The sequence below is a fragment of the Schistocerca americana genome, chromosome 4 (assembly GCF_021461395.2).
Source record: "Schistocerca americana isolate TAMUIC-IGC-003095 chromosome 4, iqSchAmer2.1, whole genome shotgun sequence".
Taxonomy (NCBI): Eukaryota; Metazoa; Arthropoda; class Insecta; order Orthoptera; family Acrididae; genus Schistocerca; species Schistocerca americana.
In genome coordinates, this window is record NC_060122.1 from 629664399 (window position 1) to 629683837 (window position 19439).

Sequence of the window (19439 nt, forward strand, 5' to 3'; positions counted from 1 at the left end):
TGGCATTTACCAGCGTGATGCGTGCGTGGCTTATGAACAGCAGCTCGACCATAAAATCAAAGTTTTCTCACCTCCCGCCTAACTGTCATAATACTTGCAATGGTTCCTGATGCAGTTTGGAATTCCTGTGTGATTGTCTGGTTAGATGTCTGCCTACTACACATTACGACCCTCTTCGACTGTCGGCGGTCTCTGTCAGTCTACAGACGAGGTCGACCTGTACGCTTTTGTGCTGTACGTGTCCATTCACGTTTGCACTTCACTATCACTACGGAATCAGTGGACCTAGGGATGTTTAGGAGTGTGGAAATCTCGCGTGCAGACGTATGACACAAGTGACACCCAATCACCTGACCACGTTCGAAATCCGTGAGTTCCGCGGAGCGCCTCATTGTGCTCTCTCACGATGCCTAATGACTACTGAGGTCGCTGATACGGAGTACCTGGCAGTAGGTGGCTGCACAATGCACCTAATATGAAAAACGTATTTTTGGGGTTTGTCCGGGTACTTTTGATCACATAGTGTACTTATATTTGGGAGAATTAGCATCTGGCTTATATTTTGGTTGACGTTTGGTTTGTGGCGCGCTCTACTGCGCGGTTATCAGCGGCCGTTCAAAGTCCCAATCTTTTCACAGACCAATCTCGCAAACGTTTACGAAAGATAATTAGATGATGAGGACAACAGAAACACCAAGTCGCCGAGCAGAGAAAATCCCCAATACGGCCAGGAATCGAACCCTGGACTCCGTGGTCCAGAAGCAACAACGCTAGCCACTAGACCAGGAGTTGAGGATCTTATGTTTTAAAGAGATATAGCTGAATACTACCGGTACATTTGCTCGGCAGACTTCCTATATAGTACAGCATATTCTGTGAAAAGTTTTGTAATGCATTTAATGTTATTCACTAAGTCATTAGCCTATACCATGAAGAAGAGCGCTACAAACAAATTGCCCCAGACACACATCAGTAACTGTGAAGAAGCAGAATAAAAACGAAAGTACAAGTAAGTGTGCATCCTCTACATCTACATCTGCATCTACATAAATACTCGATAAGTCGGCGTATGGTGCGTGGCGGAGGGTACTCTGCAGCACTACTTATTTCCTTTCGTGTTCTACTCGCAAACAGAGGGTGGGAAAAACGACTGTCTGTATGCCTCCATATGAGCCCTAAATTCTCGTGTTTTCGTGGTCCTTACGAACAGTGAATGTTGGTGGCAGTAGAGTCGTTCTGCAGTTAGTTTCATATGACGGTTCTCGAAATTTTCTCTATAATGTTTCCCGAAAAGAACGCCACCTTCCCTCCGCGGATTCCCGTTTGAGTTCCCGAAGCATCTCCATAACACTCACCTTTAGTTCGAACCTACCGGTAACATAACTAGCAGCCCTCCTCGGAACTGCTTCAATGCCTTCTTCCAATCCGACCAGGTACGGATCTCAAACACCAGGGCAGTACTCAAGAATAGGTCGCACCAACGTCTTATATGCGGTCTTCTTTACAGATGAATCACTTTCCTAAGATTCTCCCAAAAATGCAAACTAAGCGATCTAATGTATTAGCATATGCCATATACAAAACGTTAAATTCGAAGATGGGCGTGGAAAGGCCACGGGAGATATCGGAAACAACTTCACAAACGTTGCACGTACAATTGTTCAGGAGAGGTTTTCTTCATGTTTGATGACTAATCTTCGTTTCCGTATTCTAAAATATACGGTACTCCATTCGTGAGCGGACATTCTTGCAAATAATTTAAGCAAATGTAGGAGAAAGCTCGAGCAGGTAAAATAGCGCATTTACAGAAGCGCTAGTGTAAGGTACCAACAGTAACAAGCCGCAGTTGTTCAGCTGAAACGTCTCCTAGCTGAAGACAGCGCGTTTAGCACTAATTAACGACGCTCACGGGAGGAGTTACGGTCACCGGGCCTTAATAATGCACAGAACCAAGTTCCGCAGCCGCTTTGGAGCAGTCGACAATTCCACCCTGCCGCCCGCCGTAACGATCAAAGCGCGTTCTTCACCATTCTGCTCTCCTTAAGCAGCAGTTGAGCAACTTGTCTACGTTGTAGCGGTTTGAAGGTGGGAATTACCGGACAGAGTGTAACTACATACGTCTCATTACTACAAACGTTGTGTCTGAAACTGCGGCCCTCGGAATTGCCTCATCTACTTTTATCCGGAGACAGCCGTCTTGATTTCCGTGGCGGTGAGTGTTTCTCCCACTACCATCATTTCTGTCCTGTTCTGGCACATTTGTTAGTGGATAGCAAATAAGTACCGAGAAATACTAGAAATTATGAACACGTAGCTCACGTGATGATTCTGCGAAAGCCGCGATATTTTATACAGTACGTTTCACATCTGAGTTTCGATCGCTGCAAGCGCTCCGACTCGTTTCTCGGACTGCAGCAAGTAGCGCATCGTTTTTATCTGAAACTTGGCGTGGAAGTAAATTCGAGAAACCCATTGCACCTTAACCTGGTGTGTCACTAAAATATGCATAGAGAGCTCTGCACAAACTTTTTGAAATTTTACAAGCTGAGTAAAGAGAATTGTCTCAACAATCGGCTCGTCGCCAGTACGGCGCCTTGCTACTATCGTTCTTGCATGGACCGAATGAGATGAACTATCGACCGATGAAAAGCATTCGCAGTTGTGAATATTAACAATCATTAGCTGTATAATAGAATCATGACAATGAAAATTTGTGCCGGACCGGTACATGAACGCGGATTTCCTGGTTATCGCGACCAGTCGCCTTAATATTCGACTCTCCGAGTGTGCTCCACGGGCAAACTTCCACATGTCGTCAACCATGAGTCTACAACCTACACTCGCATATTCATTAGCTATATTTCCGCAAAAGGGGAAAAATTTCATCGAAAATCGCTGGCTCGGTGTCAGCAAATAAATACAACATTATAGCTCCTGTTACTTGTCCGGAAGAACACTTATTCGTCTGTATCCTTAGTTCTGAATCTCTGCGTATGTGAGCGATTTATATGCTGCTCCCTGTTTCCTTATGTCTGTCTTTCCTTCCAAGGCCCCGTCCTGGAAACCTTTGTGTGTTTTTCCACTATTTCTTGTTCCATACAATATGTAATTAAAAATTAACCACATGAATGTTCTCATCTACATCTATACACACACTCCGCAAGCTACCGAACGGTTTGTGGCAAAGGGTACCCTGTACCAATACTAGTCATTCACTTTCCTGTTCCACTCACAAATAGGGCGGGCGAGAAACGATAGTCTAAATGCCTCCGTACGAGCACTAATCCCTGTAATCTTACATTCGTGGTCCTTAAGCGAAATGTACGCTGGTGGCAGTACAGTCATTTTGCACTTAGCCTGAGTTGCCGATTCTCTAAATTTTCTCAATAACGTTCCTTGAAAAGAACGTGGCCTTTCCTCCAGTGACTCCCACTTTAGTTCCTAAAGCATCTACGTAAAACTTGCGTATTGTTCGTGTTGTGGATTGGCAGGAGCCAACCCACGGAGTTTGGAGGAAGCCGAAAGGCACGCGTTTAAGCTCACGCAGGCTGGCGTGAGGTCTGGAACAGGACAAGGAATTTAGACTTTAGAAAAAAGGTGGTACTTGGTGGAATACTTAACTTTAATCCATTAACGTTGAACGTAGCTCTTGTCTCTACATTCTTTACAATATCAATAGCAACTGAACATGGCGCCTTGCTAGGTCGTAGCAAATGATGTAGCTGAAGGCTATGCTAACTATCGTCTCGGCAAATGAGAGCGTAAGTTGTCAGTGAACCATCGCTAGCAAAGTCGGCTGTACAACTGGGGCGAGTGCTAGGAAGTCTTTCTAGACCTGCCGTTTGGCGGCGCTCGGTCTGCAATCACTGATAGTGGCGACACGCGGGTCCGACGTATACTAACGGACCGCAGCCGATATAAAGGCTACCACCTAGCAAGTGTGGTGTCTGGCGGTGACACCACAGTACGAGTCTACCGGTGAAAAAAAATTGCAGCCCTTCTCTGAGTTACTTCGATGTCTTCCTTGTGCTTGTCCCTAACACTCGAGTGGCACTCAAGAATAGCTCGCTGTAGCCATCCTATTTGCTGTCTCCTTTACAGATGAACCAATGTTGTGAAATATTTATAAATACAACAGTGATTTATCGTTTTTTTCTTTCAGTTAACTGTTTCGATCGCTTGGATCATCTTCATATCCATCTGAATACAAGGTCATGGGAAGCGCCGTAACAGCTGTACGAGACATGACTACCATCCTCCGACCGACATTGCAACCACATCGACAGCATATTGCCGAGGCATTCATCATCATAGATGACAGTTCACGCCCTCATCGTGCACATCTTGTGGATGACTTCCTTCAGGACAACGACATAGCTCGACTAGAGTTGCCAGCATGTTCTCCAGACATGAAACATTTCGAACATGCCTGGGATGCATTGAAAAGGGCTGTTCATGGACGGAGTGACCCACCAACCACTCTGAGGTATCTACGCCGAATCATCGTTGAGCAGTGGGACGATCTGGACCAACAGTGTCTTGAAGATCTGGTGGATAGTATGCCACGACGAATACAGGCATGCATGAATGCAAGATTACATGCTACTATTTATTAGATGTACCGGTGTGTACAACAATCTGGACCACCACCTCTGAAGGTCTCATTGTATGGTGATACAACATGTAGTGTGTGGTTTTCATTTGCAATAAACAGAGCCGAAATGATGTTTATTGGCCGGCCGGTGTTGTGAACGGTTCTAGACGCTACAGCTTGAAACCGCGCGACCGCTACGGTCACAGCTTCGAATCCGGCCTCGGGCATGGGTGTGTGTGATGTCCGTAGGTTAGTTAGGTTTAAGTAGTTCTAAGTTCTAGGGGACTGATGACCTTAGATGTTAAGTCCCATAGTGCTCAGAGCCATTTGAACCATTTGATGTTTATGTTGATCTCTATTCTAATTTTCTGCGCAGGTTCTGGAACTCTCTGGAACGAAGCAATCGAAAACTTTTTTGATGTGTGTGTATGTAGACTGGAAAGTGATCTGAACATACCTGTCTGCGTGAAGTTAACACAGAAAGAAATTAAAATTGGTAGCCTTAAGTGACATTGTCAGATCGTTGAAAATCATGATGAAATAGTAACCTCACATATACCGAAATGTACGAGTGTGTAGAAAATGAGAGCGGTCCTATCACACATTCTTGGGGCGCTCCTGACGATACTCTTGCCTCTGATAAACACTCGACGCCGAGGAAAACGTACTGGGTTCTATTACAGGGTGACTGAAAGGAATGTGAAATTTTTGAAAATGTTGTGGAAGCGCTGCGAGGTAAGTGGCACCGAATGACATTCAGAATGCTACATGCACTGTTTTGCCATTTAGTGAGCAGTAAACGTGGAGCAATGGAACGGTGTGCGGTTTGTCTTTGCGGTAAAATCCTATTACCTGAATGGAAGTATGGAACCTGCACGTCGCGAACTTTTGCGTCACTTCGACATCAGACGCCACGGTCGTGTTCCCTCAGCGTGTGCAATCACCGCCCGTTGACGAAATATTGAAACAGCGGCTTCTTATTTGAAGAAGCAGTGTGCAGGGAGTCACCGAACCGCTCGTATGGGACACAGTATCAAGGCTGTGCGAACTGCTTTCTTAAGAAGACCACAGCTGTTCTGTTCGATGTCACTCTGGATCTCTACAGTTGTATTGCTCTAGTGTTCAACAAATACTGAAAGTGGAATTAAATGTCCATACATACAAGCTACGGATCGTTCAGAAACTTCAGCCTAGCGATCTGCCAATGCGTAGACAATTTGCTGATCGCTTGTTGGCAGAAAGGAGCGACGACAACAACTTCATTGACAACCAATGGATGTCGGATAAAACTTATTTGTACGTTAGTGGCTTTCTCAAAGGACAGAATTTTCGCTACTGGCCTAGGCAAAATCCATGTCAGCTACGCCGAGCGTCCAATGTACAGCAGTAATGTTGTTGTATCGTTCGCCTGATCGTCGAGGGACGTTACTGACGGCAACTTTTTTTAATATTATGAACATGCCACCACTGTAACGTCTGTTCGGTATGTTGCCATGAAGGAAATTTTTGTTGCGCGCGAACTGCTCCATTTTACAGCCAGCAGTTGGTTTTAAGAAGAGGGAGCAGCGGCACATAATGCACGAATATCGGTGGGAGCTGTGCGAAGATAGTTTCTTAACCGCATCGTTACAATGCACGGTGACATTTCATGGGCGCCAAAATCGCCTGACCCGACACCGTCTGATATTTTTTTCTTGTGGGGTCACCTTAAGAGTGCGGTTTACCATATCTAACTGCTAAGACCGGAGAATTTAAAGCAAGAGTATCACAGGAAATCTGCAGGATTACTATTGAAATCTTAAGTCGAGCCATGCATAACGTTCCTATCCGGCTGCAGGAATATGTGCGGCGAGATGGAGCTCATCCGTCGGATGTGATATTCAGGAAATAAAAATGCTTATGACGTTCAATAATGACATACTCTGTACTATACAGTGACATAAATTTAGGTGTGTAAAGTGTGGTGTCACCGCCAGACACCACACTTGCTAGGTGGTAGTTTTAAATCGGCCGCGGTCCATTAGTACATATCGGACCCGCGTGTCGCCACTGTGTGATCGCAGACCGAGCGCCACCACAAGGCAGGTCTCGAGATACGGACTAGCACTCGCCCAGTTGTACGGACGACGTAGCTAGCGACTACACTGACGAAGCCTCGCTCCTTTGCCGAGCAGATAGTTAGAATAGCCTTCAGCTAAGTCAATGGCTACGACCTAGCAAGGCGCTATTAGTAACATTGTATGTATCTAAAGAGTCTCGCCACAATCTCCAGATGTACCAAAAGGATGGATTAAAGTTAAGTATTCCAGAAGCTACGTACTTTTCTTTATAACATTCATTACGTATCCTGTTTCAGACCTCACGCCATGCTGCTTTAGCTTAGCGCGTGCCTTTCGGCTTCCTCTCATTGTGTCTAGGCTGTCTTGTCTAGACACAACATAAAGTAAATGTACATTCATTTACCTCCATTCCTAATTTTTCGTTCTTTTTAGTCATCCAATATTTAAGATGTCCACGAGACTCTCACATATCTAAGAACTCGCTTCGTATTCCCATACCTTCTTAACAATCTGCAGTGGGGCACCGTGTCAAAAGCCTTGTGTCTATTGCTCTTCATCTATGGTTTGCAGCATATGATGGAATAAATAGGCGAGCTGAGTTTCACATGACTGACGCTTTCTAAACCCGTGCCGATTTGTGAACAGTTTTTCTATCTCAAAGAAGTTTATTGTATGCGAAAGAAGAACATGCTCACGAATTCTGTACCGCACCGATCTTAAGAGTATTGCTCGTAATTTACGTGGTTCATTCTTTTTCCTTCTTATAAGCAAGAGTCACCTGTGTTTCTTGCCGACCGGTGTGGCCGAGCAGTTCTAGGCCCTTCAGTCTGGAACCTCGCGACCGCTACGGTCGCAGGTTCGAATTCTGCGTCGGGCATGGATGTGTGTGACGTCCTTAGGTTAGTTAGGTTTAAGTAGTTCTACGTTCTAGGGGACTGATGGCCTCAGATGTTCAGTCTCGTAGTGCTGAGAGCCATTTGAACCTGTGTTTTTTGCTGCCGCTTGGGTATTGCGGTGGGCGAGAGATTTACCATAAATGCAAGCTAAGTATGCAAGCCGTCGCTTGCTGTAATCAAAGATATGCATGAATGATGCAATTGTTATTATTTTTACATAAGGAAAAGTATTATCTTCTCAACAACCTTCAAATCGTTAGCTACATCCTCAATTTTTATACAAGGATTAGTTCAAAATGGTTCAAATGGCTCTGAGCACTATGGGACTTTCCTTCTGAGGTCATCAGTCCCCTAGAACTTAGAACTACTTAAACCTAACTAACCTAAGGACATCACACACATCCATGCCCAAGGCAGGATTCGAGCCTGCGACCGTAGCGGTCGCGCGGTTCCAGGCTGTAGCGCCCAGAACCGCTCGGCCACTCCGACCGGCCAAGGATTAGTGAATTTACTCATGACACTTTTGTTGCCTATGCCTGTGGTCAAATTCAGAACTCAGATGAAGTAATTTAATGAGACTGAACCTTAAATTACTGTTATACCCATGTACAACCACAAATAAATAAAACAGTAAATAACTTAGGGAGTATGGATGAGAACATGGGGATATTTCAGTTTACAATATTATGACAAGTTTTATTAATCCTTTTGTGACTACAACCAGCTGACCAATCTTACATAAAAATGACAAACACAAATGAGAAAAACAATGGTGTTTGATTGGTCAAGCATGCACTGGGGTGGAAGCTATACGAATTCTCCTCCGAATTAATCCCCTTTACAACGTAATCGGACTTGGTTTACATGAATCCACTGTGAGGCCCAACTCTCTTCAATTACAATCAACTACGATCAAATATACCACGAACTATTGTTCACCTGAGGACAGAGAGCTGTGAATATCAGTTAACAAACCTACGCCAGTGCCGCAGTGTGTTACCACTTAACCTTGATTCGGGCGGCAGCAGAAAACGGGCGCACTGTGGACGAGGAGCGGTGTGCTGCAGCAGCTGTAACGTTCTGACGTGTCCACGAAAATTTGCAGACTACGCGGTGTGGCGTTTTGATTATAAGAACGTGGGAAACTTCTCTACCAGCGACCAGCAATCCCAGCTGATTTCAGTGTGAGGTGCATCCGTTCGCTGGTCTGGCGAAACCAGTTTCACTCAGAGGCCCGACGGTGTGTGCAGGAATTGTCAAACGTCAGTCGGCCGACTCAGGACGAATAATTTCACCCTCGTGACACACGATGTGTCTGAGGTGATATGCAGTGCCACTGTCGGTACCGTTCGAAACTGCCACTGGCTTTTAAGTCTGCCACAAGATAAAGACCACAAGTCTCACCCACAACGGAAAGACGTGTAGTTCTCCGCCAGGGAGGAATTAAAAGACGAAGAGGAAAAGAATCATCACCACTTTCCACCGAGCTCGAAATAGTAAAAATGAAACTGCCCCTTCACTGCACAGACCAATAGAACTATCTTCTACATATTGAATCTCGCCTACTGACTGTTCTTTTGACATGGTAGCCAATGCAGATACAGCACTGTGGTTCCCATTCAGGGGGAACAAGCCTCCACTTTTCGTATCCTGAGAGGAGTCAATCACGACTCCAAATCTCTCTTGTCTGGAAAAAGAAGATTTTTAACTAGGGATACGTCATCCTCACGCTAAGCATAACAATGCTTTGAGAAAAAATATCTACCGCGACGGGACCACAGTCCCTCATTTACAGAGAGATACAATCTATCTGGACTGACCATATCCAGTTTCTGAAAGAAGCTTCCCAGATCGTCGTGGCTCTGAAATATATATCTTTGCCGCTCGCTAGAATAACCTGGCGACTTCCTGACGCCAGGGAGATTACCGTCTTGCCTCCACGTGCAACAGCCGCACTGTCCGCATCGCCCCAGCTTCTAACATGAGACCGTCCCACTGTTTGCACTTAGGCTCAGTCTACAGCAGGCTTTCTAAAAATGGCTCTGTCCACACCCTTTCCGCCAACTGGCCGTCTTCACTATGGACTGACGCCGGGACCATGTAAAATATTGTGTGAACTGGCGCCCTCGTATCCGACCCTAAGTCACATAAGGAAACTGCTTCGGCCCGAAGTCCCTCTTCGGGTACAACCCACTGAATACTGCTACTAGAATCACTCACACAGCCAAATCGCTGCCCTGAGCATTTATGGCCCCCAATTCATCTACCTCCCTGTCCTCCATTGCCTCCAGTACAGCCCCTCAGCTACAAGTTCTGGTTCAAATGGCTCTGAGCACTATGGGACTTAACATCTGAGGTCATCAGTCCCCTAGAACTTAGAACTACTTAAACCTAACTAACCTAAGGACATCAAACACATCCAAGCCCGAGGCAGGATTCGAACCTGCGACCGTAGCGGTCGTGCGGTTCCAGAATGTAGCGCCTAGAACCGCTCGGCCACACGGGCGGCAGCTACAAGTTCTCCTAGGTTACGTATGCAGCTATAAGAATATTCTGCCCACAGGTTTTTCATGTAAAAAGTCATAAACCAGAGATGCCAAATGTAGTACTGGGGAACACCGAAATCATGACCTAAAATATGAAAGTTAATCAGACTGACAATGTTGTTAAAGTGAGAGAGTGGTGTGCCCACTCTCAAGTAATTAGTACTCTCTGTAAAACCGAACTGGGATTCGGAGCTGGCGTCTTTACTTATACACCTCCAGTGTCATTTCGCATTATGTAGTTATTTCGTTCATAAGGATTGGCATCATGAGGTCTGCGACTGCTAATTAGAGGTAAATAAGAGGTTTCTGTGTGAGTCGCTTGTTTATTGCGCCAATATGCATATTGGTTTATAAGAAAAAACATCTTCTGGTTCACAATTGAGTATGTACATTCTCAGTATTTACAGTTCCTCACTAGGGCTCATCCTATTCGCTTCTAATTTGTTAATCATTAAACTACATTCTGCGCTAAGTTCTTCCCTTACTAAAACTTTGTTCCATCCACCCAAAAGTAAAATGTCAGGTGTCAGTCCAAACACTGCTACATGTTACTCTAGCAGTTTTATTCCTCTTCCTAAACTTTCTTCCACTTTCCCTATCACTTCTTCGTTGTGTATGTTGAATAACAATAGTGATTAGTTGCAACTCTGCCCCACACTCTTCATAATGCCAATTAGTCTTTTCTAAAGGCCATTTTTTATTACTCCCAACTGTGTCTCGTTTATGTTAGACATGCTCATTTTTATGTCCCAGTTAGCAATTACAATAACGCTTTTTTGTCTACTCTGGCAGTAGTTGCGTTCCTGTTGCAGGTGACTTAACAGACAATTACACAATTTTGTCCAGTTATTTAGTCAACACACGTTTCAAAGTGCTGGGAGCTCGTCTTCAAGCAGTGCGTGCATCGCCACGATCAAATAAGGCAAAAAGAAGACAGCTTTTGTTCAAATGATTAAAACATATTTATAACATAATAATACCATACTCGTGGAAAATAATTTACTTCATTTCGTTAATTTACTCTCTGAATACATTTTTACGTGTTGGAGGAAATGAGGTAGATTGTTTGCACACACATAATTTAATTTTACCTACTTTTCTGCCTGTGAGTTAACGTGGGATGAATACCGCAAAATTGTGAAAAATCGGCGTTATTAACGTTTACCGAAAGCGACCATTATAGCGCTACTTTGGTGTAATATTTACAAATTTACATTATCAGCAAAAATACATGAACATCAAATATCTGGCTTGATCGGAAAGCGAGCGATAGAGACTAGTGACGTTTAATGCACTTAATATATGCACATTATGTATATCTCTCGGGTAAGGGACGCTGTTACGGCCTTAAATGAACATCTGCCTGTTTCCGTCCGGTAGATGTCGCATTATGAAGGGGATCCTCTCTACAAACAGAATTTTTCATTACCAGTACTGAATAGAACTACATATAATGTATTAGTTAGTCGTTTTCGTGAAACCTTATAATTATGAAATTTGTTGTACGGTTATTCTGATAAGTGACGCTTATCAACTACTGAGCAGAATACTGTACGGTAGAAAAGAAGGAAAGTTGAGGAAGTATTGACCAACGATCATTGTGATTTTAGAAAGAGAAGAAAGTACCGGAAAAGCATTCCTTCATTCTGGTTCACAATAGAAAGCGCATTTAGAACAAAAGAAAAAAAAATGGGGGGGGGGGGCAGGTCACCTTCCTGGCACCTAGAGAAATTCATAGATAATGTAAACTAGAATAACGAGTTGCTAGTCCTTATAAGAAGGCTCTGAAATACCTAGACATGTGAATGAAAATAATAAAAGCGTACTGTTAAAGAAGAAAAGATACTGTTCAAGATGGTGTAAGACAGGAATTCAGCTTATCAGCTGTTCTATTCCACTTGTACATCAAAGAAGCAACGAAAAAAGAATAAGGAAACGAACAGAAGTGCAAAGGGAACACACAGGGGTTGGACAAACGTATATAAACATCACGAGAAATGCATGCTTCAACATAAATGCAGATGCCAGCAAAGCTTTTAGTTTCCACTGTTGTATTTGACTACGAACGGTATCTGCGCAATGTCCTCAATATGTTTTAATTATCAGTCGTGGTCAGAACTATAGTAAATTCTAGAGATGACGGTGCCACATCGAAGTCGGTAACACAAATCGAAGCCACAGATGTTATTTAGGCCTCGATACAGATAGAAACGACAAATGGGAGAGGTTGAAGAAGACATGCCCTTTCTCTCAGCACAGAAGCGCTCTCGCACGGAAGTCAGTATAGAGCCAGCATGGAAGAGCTTCATTTCAGTTCGTGACGTTTGAAGCAGTCAGCGTCATCGAGTAGGGCAAGCGTTATTCAAATTTCTAAATGCTTAACATCGGACTTCAAGGAAACAGTGTGCTAATTAGTGCATCAAGTATTACTGTAATAGTGAATGACAACTGTGTACTATCAAGTACTCTTTTGGCAAAGGATTGTGTCAAGTTAGGTAAATCTTTTTATTCATTAATGTAGTAAAACAGACTAATATTTTAGGTGTCGCTCTAATGAGCCATCTCCCCGAGCACTCAAAGAAACCAAAGTTACGGCCAGACGATTTTAGTTTCGTCTGACCATAACGAGACAAATGTCCTGTGTAGTTGTGTGATATGTCGCAGTTGCGTGAATCTGAAGGTAGGAGAATTGGTGGTGCTCATATATTGTGTGCTTCAGTTACCAAGGAAGCCGAAGTGTTTGGTGTTCCAAAAGGCACCATGTCGTGGATGTACACGGCACGCAAGGAAAGAACATCATCCACTAAGTCCCAACGCATGTGAAATTGTCTGTTGAGTGATTGTGACAGACGTTCGTTGAAGAGATCTGTGACGCAAAATATGAGGACAACAGCTGCAACAGTTACGGCAGAGATGAACGTCACACTCGCGAAAGACGTCAGCACCAAAAGAACACTAAGGGTGCTCCATATTTAAGGAATTGCAGGGCGAGCTGAAATTGGAAAACCGTTCATCAGGGATGCAAATACTCGTCATAGGAAAACGCAATGCGGAGGCCATAAAATCCGGGGCATGGGGCAATGAGGAATTTAATTTGGTCGGATGACTCTCGTTGCACACTGTTCCCTAGCTTGGGCGAGTTTGCTTCCGAACAGTGGCACATGGCGGATCTTCAGTGATGATCTGGGCAGCCATAACGTAGTATTGTAGAGAAGAGGCCCATGGCTACTTTAGAAGTTCACGTTACTGCTGACTATTATGTGACCATTTTAACTGATCAGGGCCATCCCATGTGTACAGTTTTTGTTTGTCAATGGTGATGCTGTGTTCCAAGAGGACTGGGCACCAGCTCACGCAGTCCTGGAATGGCTTTGTGAGCACTAGAATGAACTTCCCCTATATCCCCTGGCCACAGTAGTGACCAGACTTCAATATTATCTCCTTTCAGTTTTGTTTTGGGGAGAAGGGTGCATGATACTACCCAAATTCCTCAGCGTTACCTGAACTTGCCACTATTTTGCAGAAAAAATGACGTAAGATTCCCTTGGAAACCATACAGGACCTTCAGTTCTCTATTTCGAGAAGATTGGAAGTTGTTTCGAATACCAACGGGTTTTCTACACAGTACTATGTATGGTAATGTGCTGCTGTTTCTGTGGTTCCATGTTTTTGACCACCTACTATATACTCATGCTAAGATTCGCAGGCCATTCAGATCGAGCGTAAAGAAGAGTTAGAAAAGCTGACAAAATGTTAGACAGCGTTGACAGCTCAGCATAAAGTTTAAAATTAGAAAAAAGTCAGTAGCAACATGAATAGTAGTGCAAAGAAGAATTACTTGCTTAATATGGAAATAGGTAACGACACAGTCCTAGGAAAAGTAGAAGAATTCTGCTTCCTAGGAAGGAAGGTTATGTGGGATGGTAGAAACAAAGAAACGTATCAATAGTAGACTGACACAGGCAAAGAAAATTCTGGCTACAAGAAATGGGATTTTAGTGGAACATATGCTGCTGCATCCATAAAAGTTAATTAGGTGCTGGAAGATGCAACACATGGAAGAAATAGATAGGGAACATAAAGTCTAGTGTACGCTATAGAGGTGATGTTGGGTGTAGTGGTTTCGTAAATAGGGAAAGATTAACATACTCTGAGATACGACGGAGAAAGTATGAGAGCAACCAAAAGACTAATGACTTAATAACGTATTAGATTTGATTTTTCAAGTAGTTTTCTCAGATTCCATCACCTTTCAGGCGTACATCTGGAACAACAATATTACTGAGGTGTCAACGCCAGACACCACACTTGCTAGGTGATAGCCTTTAAATCGGCCGCGGTCCATTAGTATACGTCAGACCCGCGTGTCGCCACTGTCAGTGATAGCAGACCGAGCGCCACCATACGGCAGGTCTAGAGAGACGTTCTGGCACTCGCCCCAGTTGTACAGCAGACATTGCTAGCGAAGCCACACTGACAAATACGCTCTCATTTGCCGAGACGATAGTTAGCATAGCCATCAGCTACATTTGCTACGTCCTAGCAAGGCGCCGTATTCAATTGAGATTGAGATTCTATTAATGTATCATCAAGAGCGATGTTCTACAAATGTGGATTAAAGTTAAGTATTCCAGAAGCTACGTACTTTTCTTTATAGCATTCATTACGTATCCTGTTTCAGACCTCACGCCAGCCTGCGTGAGTTTAAGCGCGTGCCTTTCGGCTTCCTCTCATTGTGTCTAGGCTGTCTTGCCTAGACACAACAATTACTTCCCCCGATACTTATGCTGGTAACCTTACAGCTACCTTCAGGGTGAATCGCCGACTGAATTAAAATCACTTAGCGCAGTGATATACTGAACAGTAATTGTGCGTGCACCAGAGTGAGAGAGAGACAGAAAGAGAGAGAGAGAGAGAGAGATTGATAGAGAGAGAGAGAGAGAGAGAGAGAGAGAGAGAGAGACAGAGAGAACAGTCGGCACAAGAGCATTAGGCGTGGATAAGCCCTTAAGCGTCTAACAGAATGAAATATAGCAAGCGTCGTGTCATCAAATCCGTACGATCTATGTTATCAGTTATTTAAGTGAAGGTCATGTGTTGAAATGACAGGTAGTACAGACTCATAAAAACATTCCTCCGCGAGCGCAGACGCGAAATTAGTGCTTTCCATTATTTGTATAGCTGGAAAGCCGAGACGCGGCTGAGCATATTCTCTCCTAATAGCACTTCCAAAGCCTTCTTGGCCATTGAATCTCAGTCACACGAGGATAACAGCAATCAGCCACCGCAGATTTGTTAGCCTGTAGAAGACAGATGTGTTTCTGGTGTTCGATGTACTGTTCCTACACAGTGCGTATTGTTTATTCTATGTAACTTCTACGGCCCACACAAGAAATATCGTAAATTTTGTAAGAAGGGGAAACTATTTCTCAGACCACAGATGAGCTGCCATCCTGACAGCGGGCAGAAGATTTGCGTCAACTTTTGGTACTAAGATATTTCAAGACGACGGTCTCAGTACTTAGCGATATTTAGCAATAGTTTAGTGGGACTTAGAAAAATCCGTAGTGCTCAGAACTCTAATTCTATTACGCGAGTACTTCAGTGAAACTCGTATTTGTCGAAAGTTAAGCCGGATCGGACTTGGAATTATTTGCAGTGAGTATAACTCCGTTAGCTAGTGGGACACTGTTGGGTTCAACGCTGCTCAACCGTTCGGCTCGGTTTGCCAGTCGCGGATCTCATTTTGTTAGCACTGATTAGACTTTGTACAGTTTAAGCAGTAAACATTTGCTGCTTTTTATTTGTTATGTTGACTATATGTGTTTCCCAACCACGATATTGAGGACTCGAGATAATTTCAGTTCGCTTAACTATGCAGTGCACGTTAATCACTAATTTTCATTCAGCCTGTTGCAGGAGAACTTTATTTGGATCGCAGCACCTCCATTCAACCTAGCATCATTTAAATCTAACACATCAGGAATAGTTTCACTATTTCTGCTAACTGAAGCGACATAAATCTAAGTTTACTTGTTGTCCACTAGGCAGTGACATCAGCATATCCATCGCTGTTACAAAGAATGTATGTCACAGGGACTCTTCACTTCCAGTATTTGGCACGAAGGTGAGAAAGAGGTGCCAACGTAAAGCTCCTGATCAGCAAACATACGTCAGTGTACTTCATTACACTTGAGACTTCTCTCATACAGTGAGACGCGAGACACTGTTGACGGTGACGAACAGTCCGTCGATGGGAACATTCAAACAGGAGGTCTTCACGGTAGCATTCGGCAGGAGTAGGCAGGGTAGCAGCTCCAGGTTTCACCCTCTTCCTTTTCTCGTCATCAACACAAGCGTAGTATTTCCACGAAACAGGCTACTCTGCGAGGAGGAAGAAATCCTTTAGTATTTTATTTCATCTATTAGGCAGCTAAATTTATTCATCCAGGGCTGCCACTGAACAATGCCCAACGGTAGTTCCTTCATAATGGAGAACAGGGATTGTGTAGAGGTATACAACGGTGTCATTTATCCCTCTTTACATTTGAGATTAAAACATGTAAGGGAATGCCTCGCAATGGTATGAAGTACCTCCTCAGTGCTCTCCACAGTGACTTGTGGAGTATTAATGTAGACGCATGTACAAGAAAGCTAGAAGGAAAACATTTATCTGTTCGGTGAATACACCACGTTTCGTGTTCGCAGAATCTCTTACTGTGGCAGGACGTCCGAGATACGCCCTTAGAATGGAGAAGAATATTGGACACTGAAACTTATGTTAGACCACGGTCGAAAGCACATATAACAAAAATCACCAAGGATGTCGCCAGCATTGCGTAAGGAGGCAAAAGTCAGAGGAGATTAACAACAAGTTCAATATGGAGAAGGGGAAGTGTTTTTACGAGCTTCGTTAGATGTGTGTAACACATTGATTCCGCACTGGTGGAAGCAGTTTTCGTCAGTATTATTTCGCATACCGTGTGACGCATCACCTTTAAGAATTACCCGTCGAGGATCGGCAGCCATGGTATGGGGTGTGGGGTATGGGATCCGCTGCCTCGTAGCACCCCAACTTCGTTAGCCAATTTATTCCTCGGGGGCAGTAAAACCCCTCCCCGACGAATATTAAATTTTCTTTTACGTAATTTTAAAATTTCAGCTGGGCCGGCAACAGGCAGCGTGGACGCGACGCTGCGAGTCCGCAACTTCTTGCGAAGATGCCTGGAGCTCTCTCACCGGCACGGCACGTTCGCCACGTTCGCGTTCACGTTCGCCGGTGACCACGGAGGGAACTGTAATTACAAGAGCGGCGCCTCTGCTTCTCCCGCGGGGTCGCCCGCCCTGGACGTGCTCGGTTTCCTGAGGCCGGGCGCATCTGCACCATTTCACACCCACCTCTTTCCGCTGCCTCAGCCCATTGCGTTTCTACGTCCCTGTGCAAATTTGGTGACTACATGGTAGACGAAGTGAAAGAATTGTGTTACCTTCGAGAAAACTAACCCATGATGGGCAAATCAATGATGACATAAACTAGTGCAGACAAAAAGAGTATTGATAACTACAAGAAATCTACCTTTGGGAAATATGGACAACAATTTTTATAAAGAAATTTATGAGACTCTACCTTCGGAACACAGAACTGTATGGATCAAAATTAAAGAGCTAGAAAAGTGCTATTATAGATGGAATCTGGCAGTTATGTCCAATGATAACACGAGAAACGAGGAGGATTTCTGCGTGAGCGGTTAGGGTATAAATATGTGGGGCTTAATGACAGGACATGTGCTTGGACACCCTATGACAAATTCCTTGGTACCAGAGTAATACTGAATGAAAATTATTGATGAAACCATAGATCAGAGGTTCCAAACAACATGAGTAGGCCTACTTGACGAACTAGTGTGCACGAGCTGCGGTGAAGTGAAGAGACTGGTACATGCGAGGGAATCATTGCGTTTAGTCTGAAAACAGTCAGAAGCCAGATGAAATGAAGATAGACCTGAATCATATCTATCGGTTTTGCTTAGAGCTCTTCAGCATAAAGTATCTAATAATGTAAAATCTTTTTGGGCGTTTGGCCTCGTTATTCTGGAACGCTAAAAGAATTATAAAGCAGTTATAAAGGAAGGCAGTATCATCAAAACCTTCAACAGACAAGCGGGAAAATTCTAAATCCTTACAGAACGTTGGCGAGTGCCTTTCAATGAACGACTGAAGAATACGACAAACAGTAAAGCTCCAGGTCGTGCAAGTGCCAAAGAAAAAGAAATGTCTCTTATTACTGTTTCATAGGGTAGTGATCGACGGCAAACGATTCATACCGTGGCCCAAGAGACATATCTGGTGCATACGAGTGTGCTTCCTGTACTCGAACGAAGGAACGCACGGGCAAGGGAAAAATTACAGCACATTGGGCTCCGCATGATTTGAAGGAGATGCAGAATTGGATACATTACGATGCTGCTCGTAGCCACTCGCTGACATGCATTGCTGGCATCGTTAAGAGCCGCGCTGTGAGGCGCTCGCAACACATCAAGTGGTCGTATAACTACGGAGCATTGGAAATGAAAAGGGTGCAGCGTCGGCCTAGCCACATCGCTGCGGATCATTAAGTACGAGTGGCGTTTGAAATGTCCGTGCAAAAATAAAAACTACTTACGCGTTTGGGGTAAACGTCTTTATTTTTCGACATCGTCTCCTTTTAGACTTGTACACTTCGTCCATTGCTGTTCTAATTTGTTGATCCCCTCCGTTTAATAGGAATTGTCTAAGTCGGCAAAACAGCTATTAGTTACTGCAATCACCTCTTCGTTTGAGTAAAATCTTTGTCTCGCCAGTGATTTATTCAAATTTGGGAACATATAGTAGTCGGAGTTAGCCAAGTCTGGAGAATAGCGGAATGTGAAACGAATATTATGTCCAATAATTTTGCGACCACAACTGCTGAGGTGTGTGCTGGTGCATTGCCTTGATGAAAAGGATTTTTTCGGTCCATTCGCCGGCATTTTTCTTGCCGCTCGGTTTTCAAACAGTCCAATCACGATGAATAATATGCACTTGCAATAGTTTTACCCTTTTCCAGATAGTCAATGAGGATTATCCCTTGCGAATCCCAAAGACAGTCGCCATAACCTTTCCGGCCGAAGGAATGATCTTTGCCATTTTTGGTGCAGATTCTCCCTTGGCAACCCATTGTTCAGATTGTTGTTTGGTCTCAGGGGTATAATAATGTATCCATGTTTCATCCACAGCAGCGAAACGATGCTTAAAGTCCTGCGGATTCTTTCTGAACAGCTGAAAACCATCCTTGCAACACTTCATACGATTCCGTTTTTGGTCA

The 19439-nt window shown here is 44.0% G+C and overlaps 1 protein-coding gene across 1 annotated transcript in view; it reads left to right on the forward strand.

Annotated features, from left to right (window-relative positions):
* Positions 1-19439, forward strand: part of LOC124613061 — a 614428-nt gene that overhangs the window by 304048 nt on the left and 290941 nt on the right. The gene's annotated exons all lie outside the window — the stretch shown is intronic.